Below are 5475 nucleotides of genomic sequence, written 5' to 3'. Positions count from 1 at the left end.
CAGCTGGTGGGAGGCTCTGGAGGGCCTTGAAATGGGGCTGCCATTCAGGGGTCCCGACCGTCAAACAGGCAGTGAAGCTCCCCGGGCCCCAGGGTACAGCATCTGAGGGTTCCCTTCTCTTTGCTGTCACCATAGATAATGATCACGGATGCAGCAGCTGTCCCAGTTCAGGCTTCTGCCAGCAGAAATGGTGCAGACTGCGGCTTCAACCGCAGACGCTTATTTCTCGGAGTCCTAGACCCTGGGAGGCCGCGATGCAGGCACCGGATAATTCGGTCTCTAGTGTGGGTCTCCTTCCGGGTCGCAGACCGCCAGCTTCTCCCGGCGTCCTCCGAGGGTGGACGGCTGAGAGCAGAAGCGAGCTCTGTTTGTAAGTCCATCCCTGAGGCTCCACCCTCAAGGCGTCATCGTCTCCGAAGGCCCGCCTCCCATGACATCCGGGCTGGGAGTTCAACAAATGAGTTTGGGAGGATGAGGTCTCCGTCCATACCGTGAGTGTTTCAGGTATTCCTATAAAAGGACAAATTCGGGCATGTGAAAATGTGACACCCAGCTGTGGTAATGAAAAATGACTCAGTGTGAGTAGATTTCCAGACACTTTGATGTTAGTGTATATATGTGTATATATGTGTGCATGTATATATGTGTATATATGTGTGCATGTATATATGTGTATATATGTGACAGTAGAAGCACTGTCCACTCACGTTTTTATTGAGGACCCACTGTCACCGGGACTGTAGCTCTACCCACGAGAAATGACATGTGGGAACTTTCTGTGACTTGGCTTCTAAAGGAGACACACAGCTCAGGAAGACAGGTTGAGCGTGAGCAAAAGAACAAACCCAGAAGAAAAGGAGAGCCTTCTCCCGGCCTCCACGCAGCCCTCGAACCTCGTCTGCGGATCTCTACCTGTGGTCCTTCATCAGGATGACGTTCGTGTTCTGAGGCTGGTGGCCTCTTGGACATCACGTGATTCCCAGCATCCCTGACTTTGCCAAGGCTGCCCAGCACACCGACGCGGAAAATCATCGGCTAAGCTCCTTCTAAGAAAGAATCTTGAAGGATGGGTAGACTCTCGAGGGCATGCTGGGTTTAGATTCCCCCAGTGCCGTGAACGGCGTGGATAGACTCCTGTCCTGCGATGTCCCACGTATTCATGTTGCTTCGGTGGGTGTTTTCTGGGTTGCGCTCTGAGCACCTGAGGCTTGGGAGGCTGAACTGGGTCGCATCCCCCCCTCAGTGGACCCTCAGGAAGAGAACACAGTCCAGCAGACTCTCTTTGGGATCTGAAGTTGTCCATTAGTTATGCAGCCTTCCAGCTGAACGACCCCTTGCATGGATTTGGCGACCTTCCTGTGACCCCTCGGCAGAAGCATCTCCTGGGCTTTCAGGAACGTCAGGGATGCGGTTGGCGCTGAGGCCATGGCGTGTGCCCGGTGTGCCCTCAAGATTCTATCTGTCCTTCAAAATTCTTCCTTAGAAGTAGCTTAGCAGGCAATTTTCTGCATGTGTGTGCTGGGCAGCCTTGGTGAAGTCAGGGATGCGGGAAATCACGTGATGTCAAAGAGGCCGCCAGCCTCATGAGTCCTGAGACAGGAGCCCCTGTCTCCCTGGGGAGGTGCTCAGTGCATTTCCAACCCGATGCCCTCTGTTCTAACGCCCTAACCTGCCCTGGTGGGAATTGAGCACACTTCTTCCTTTATTAAAGCTGGTGACCATCCTGAGGCCTGAGGGAGCCCGAGCAGGTGCCCCCGCCCCCGCCGCTGCTCTGCCATTGCCCGAGCCTGTGCACCTGGGCTGACATCGCCATCGTCCTGTCTGACAAATCTGTGCACTGGCTTGTAAAAAAAATCAATACTGTTTTTCCCGGGTACTTTCTCCACAGGTGAGTTGATGGATTATCACGTCTTCCCCTGCCTGCACCTGCCCCAACCTGAATTTTGTTATCACTTTGTTTCTCTTGCTTTAGGGTCAAGCATCGGATAACATCTCCAGTGGGATGACACCAAAAGAGCTTCCACGACCTTATCCCCTGGCGACAGGGCCCCCGGGGACTGAGTGCCGGCTGTGACTATAAAGCGGGCTCCGTATCACGGGGATCCGCCGGCCGACTGACGAGGCGTGCTCAGGAGCCCACGAGAGCAGCGTCTGTCGCTGGGCTTTGCCGCCAAAGGTGACCGCACGCACTGTTCTGTTACCTGAGTTCGAGACGACGTGGCTGTTATATCAAGCCGCCGTGGAATGTGATCGCTCATCTTGTGATGGGTGGGGGGATGGCTGAAGCTGCAGGAATCAGTCACAAAGGAGCTGCTTATCTGGCGGGAGATCATATCAGTGAGAAGCATCGGGCTTTCCTGCTCCAGGTAGTTGGTGACTGTCTGACGGCATTCCCGCTGCCCTCCCCTCCCAGAGGTGGTAGCTGCTTCTGAACTGCACCCAGAGGTGCAGTCCTGATGACCTCAGGGACCCTTCTCTGCAGAGGAGGCTGTCTGAGCTGGCCTGAGGTGGGGTTCTTGCCTTCTCTTCCCTTCTTGAGATGGTAAATCCACTCTCAGCTCCCAGGGGACCTGAGCACGTCGGGGCCTGGAGGTGGGTGGCTGCAGAGACAGGCGTCTGCCTCCTGAGTCTGCGTCCCACATCCTCTCCTAAACAGGCTTGGGGTGAAACCAGCACACTGCCCCTGACCACCCGTGTCTCCCTCTGCCCCTGTTTCTGTCTGTCTCTGTTTCTGCTTGTCTGTCTATCCTTGTTTCTGTCTGTGTATCTTTGTGTCCCTGTGTCTGTCTGTCTGTCCCTGTTTCTGTCTGTCTGTCCCTGTTTCTGTCCATCTGTCTGTCCCTGTGTCTGTCTGTCCCTGTTTCTGTCTGTCTGTCTGTCCCTGTGTCTGTCTGTCTGTCCCTGTTTCTGTCCATCTGTCTGTCCCTGTTTCTGTCTGTCTGTCCCTGTGTCTGTCTGTCTGTCTGTCTGTCCCTGTTTCTGTCTGTCTGTCCCTGTTTCTGTCCATCTGTCTGTCCCTGTTTCTGTCTGTCTGTCTGTCCCTGTTTATGTCTGTCTCTCTGTCGCCCTCTCACTCACTCTTGCTGTCTTATTTTGTTCCCTCCTCTCTAACTATAAACTTGCTTGTCTCCATCTGAGATTCAACCACTGACCAGATGCTGCATTTGTGGGATCCTTATTATGAAGATACTAGATATTAGGAAATGACCACAGAGAGGTTTAGGATTCTTAGCAGTAAAAGCAATCTAGAGGTAACAAGTATTTTGCAAGATTTTAAATGTTCTTAAAATCTGACCATTTTTTACCCAAGACGCTGCTTTTTCTGGCCGTCACTACCCTTTGGTGATGGACGAGGGGCTGCCCTCGGGCTGGATGAATGACCCAGGCATTCCCTCTGGACCTTCACCTCGCCGGGGCTGGCACCAGGGGGAGGCTTCAACTAGATTCTCTCAGGCCTGGGTTGTTTCCAGCAATTTTCACAAATGCGTCCCTTTTAGAAGCAGAATCTTCACGATGAATCTCATCAAGTCACTCATTTATGGAGACGCCGGCCATTTCCGCTGTACGCTTCTTGGGGAAGCTTGCCGCTGCTCCTTATGGAGTTACTCCATCAAGCATCCCTGTGTTGTGCTCCTTATTTTAACTGCTTAATATCTTAAACGTGGCCTACATTCACCTTTGAATCTTTTACTGCGTCTCAAATTATTTTAGCCCGGTTGTAGCATGTAAGAGGCCTCCACGTTTGCTCTGAATCAAACAGATCTAGGGTAGGTCTGCCCCTGGGTCGCCTCCGCTTCTGGCTCCGGGGACTGGGGTGGGGGTGGACGCTGGGCCACTTCCTGTACTCGCTCTGAGGACACTGCATCCGGGCGTCTGCCAGGCAGGAGGGCGGTCCCAGTGGTGATGGGGGCTTAGGCCTTGCTGAGCCCACGGATCACAGGGAGTCTTGACGAGTCAGGCAACCTGAGTGGTGCCTCTGTCCCCCGGCGCGCGATCTACCTTCTGATCCGAATCGCCCAGGACCGAGCTCACACACAGCACACCCAGACCTCTGAGAGCCGCCTGGGGCCAGGCCCCGGTCTCCTCAACCACTCTGCCCTAATCGCTTATCCAGTTCCTGGCTTACAGTCAGCATACAATTAAAACTTGTTGAGTCAATAAAGGATTTAACAAGTAGGTGCATTTTAAAATTTAACATGGTCTGGACAAAAATAAATTCCTGGGGTGCAGGAGTCGGGCCTTTAAAATTCCACCAAAGTATTTCTGTGCTTATGTTGATAGCTTTGCCATATTCAAATGATCGATTCCGTGTCAAGATGTATTTTTTAAAAAAGCTAGTTTAATAACTCTCCGTTGGAAGTGGTTTTGTGTTTTAGGTGTTGCTGTGGTGTGAGACGCAGAGGACACGCATTCTTGGCTCCAGTAATTTAACTGCAATATGTCGGTTTCCAGCAGGAAATCCGATCTGAGTCTGCAGCCCCTCCTGACTCTCTGAGAGTCAATAATTCACCATTTTAGGGCAGCGAGCCCATTAACGATGAACAGCTTGAGAATACACTCTTCATTGATCAGATAAACAAATCATGAGATATTTTATTACAGAATGATGGGCCAATTTATCCATGTTTTCCCGAACAGTGGACTTACATTGAATGTGAAATGGCAAGAAATTTGCTTCCTCAGGGAGCTATCATAAGAAATACAAAGTGAAAGCTGATCGCTAAAATGGCTCATCTAAGTGGATTTATATTGAATTTAACCCAAATTTAAGCCAGACCTCTGATCAACAAAAGTTTTACAGAATGGTGATTGCTTTTTCTTTGTTAGTCTTACTCTAAATCACATGCAATATTCTGTTTCACATTTACATCATGATTTTAGCTTATTCTGGTTGTTTCCTTTTGAAATGCATTCATTATACTGGTTACTTATATAAGCATTATTTGTCATAGTTCTGAATTCATCTTAGGCACATGATTGAGACAACTTTAAATCTATCCATGAAGATTTAAAATTGCTTTTTAACTTCTAAAAATGCAACAGTTATTGGCTAGATGATGCAGGTGGGATGTGTAGGGAGATATTTGTGCATTTACAGAAAATTCACAGCATCCGTGAAACTGAGCCCAAAACAGATGTGGTCAAACCAGGGAGTTTGGGCAGCTGCGGGACTTGCCTTTCCGGTGTTATTTCAGACTGAATATTCAGAGAAATCCCCTCATGAGGACCGTCTATGAACACGGGGTGAAGTTACACTCTCTGGGAAAGCGTCTGAGAGGGGCAGCGGAGAGATGCTGGCCGGGTGTCATGTCAGGGCCATGCTCCCGTCCGGTGCCTGGGGACAGTCCCCTAGGACGGCGCCACGAGGGCCCACAAAGATGCCTGTGGCCATCTGCTCCTGCAGGGCAACGTGGCCCAGAGCTGGTGCTTTCCTGATGGTGTCTGCTGATGCCTGATGGTTTAGAACTTGGCTGT

The 5475-nt window shown here is 51.0% G+C and overlaps 1 long non-coding RNA gene across 1 annotated transcript; it reads left to right on the top strand.

Annotated features, from left to right (window-relative positions):
- Window positions 1-1668: 1668 nt before the first annotated feature.
- LOC132343193 (uncharacterized) lies at window positions 1669-3683 on the top strand. The gene is made up of 2 exons (XR_009491900.1): window positions 1669-2366; window positions 3498-3683. It is a non-coding gene; the product is annotated as an uncharacterized lncRNA (long non-coding RNA).
- Window positions 3684-5475: the final 1792 nt, after the last annotated feature.

Source organism: Bos taurus, chromosome 20 (genome assembly GCF_002263795.3).
Source record: "Bos taurus isolate L1 Dominette 01449 registration number 42190680 breed Hereford chromosome 20, ARS-UCD2.0, whole genome shotgun sequence".
Classification (NCBI taxonomy): domain Eukaryota; kingdom Metazoa; phylum Chordata; class Mammalia; order Artiodactyla; family Bovidae; genus Bos; species Bos taurus.
This window is presented reverse-complemented; position numbering and strand designations above follow the sequence as displayed.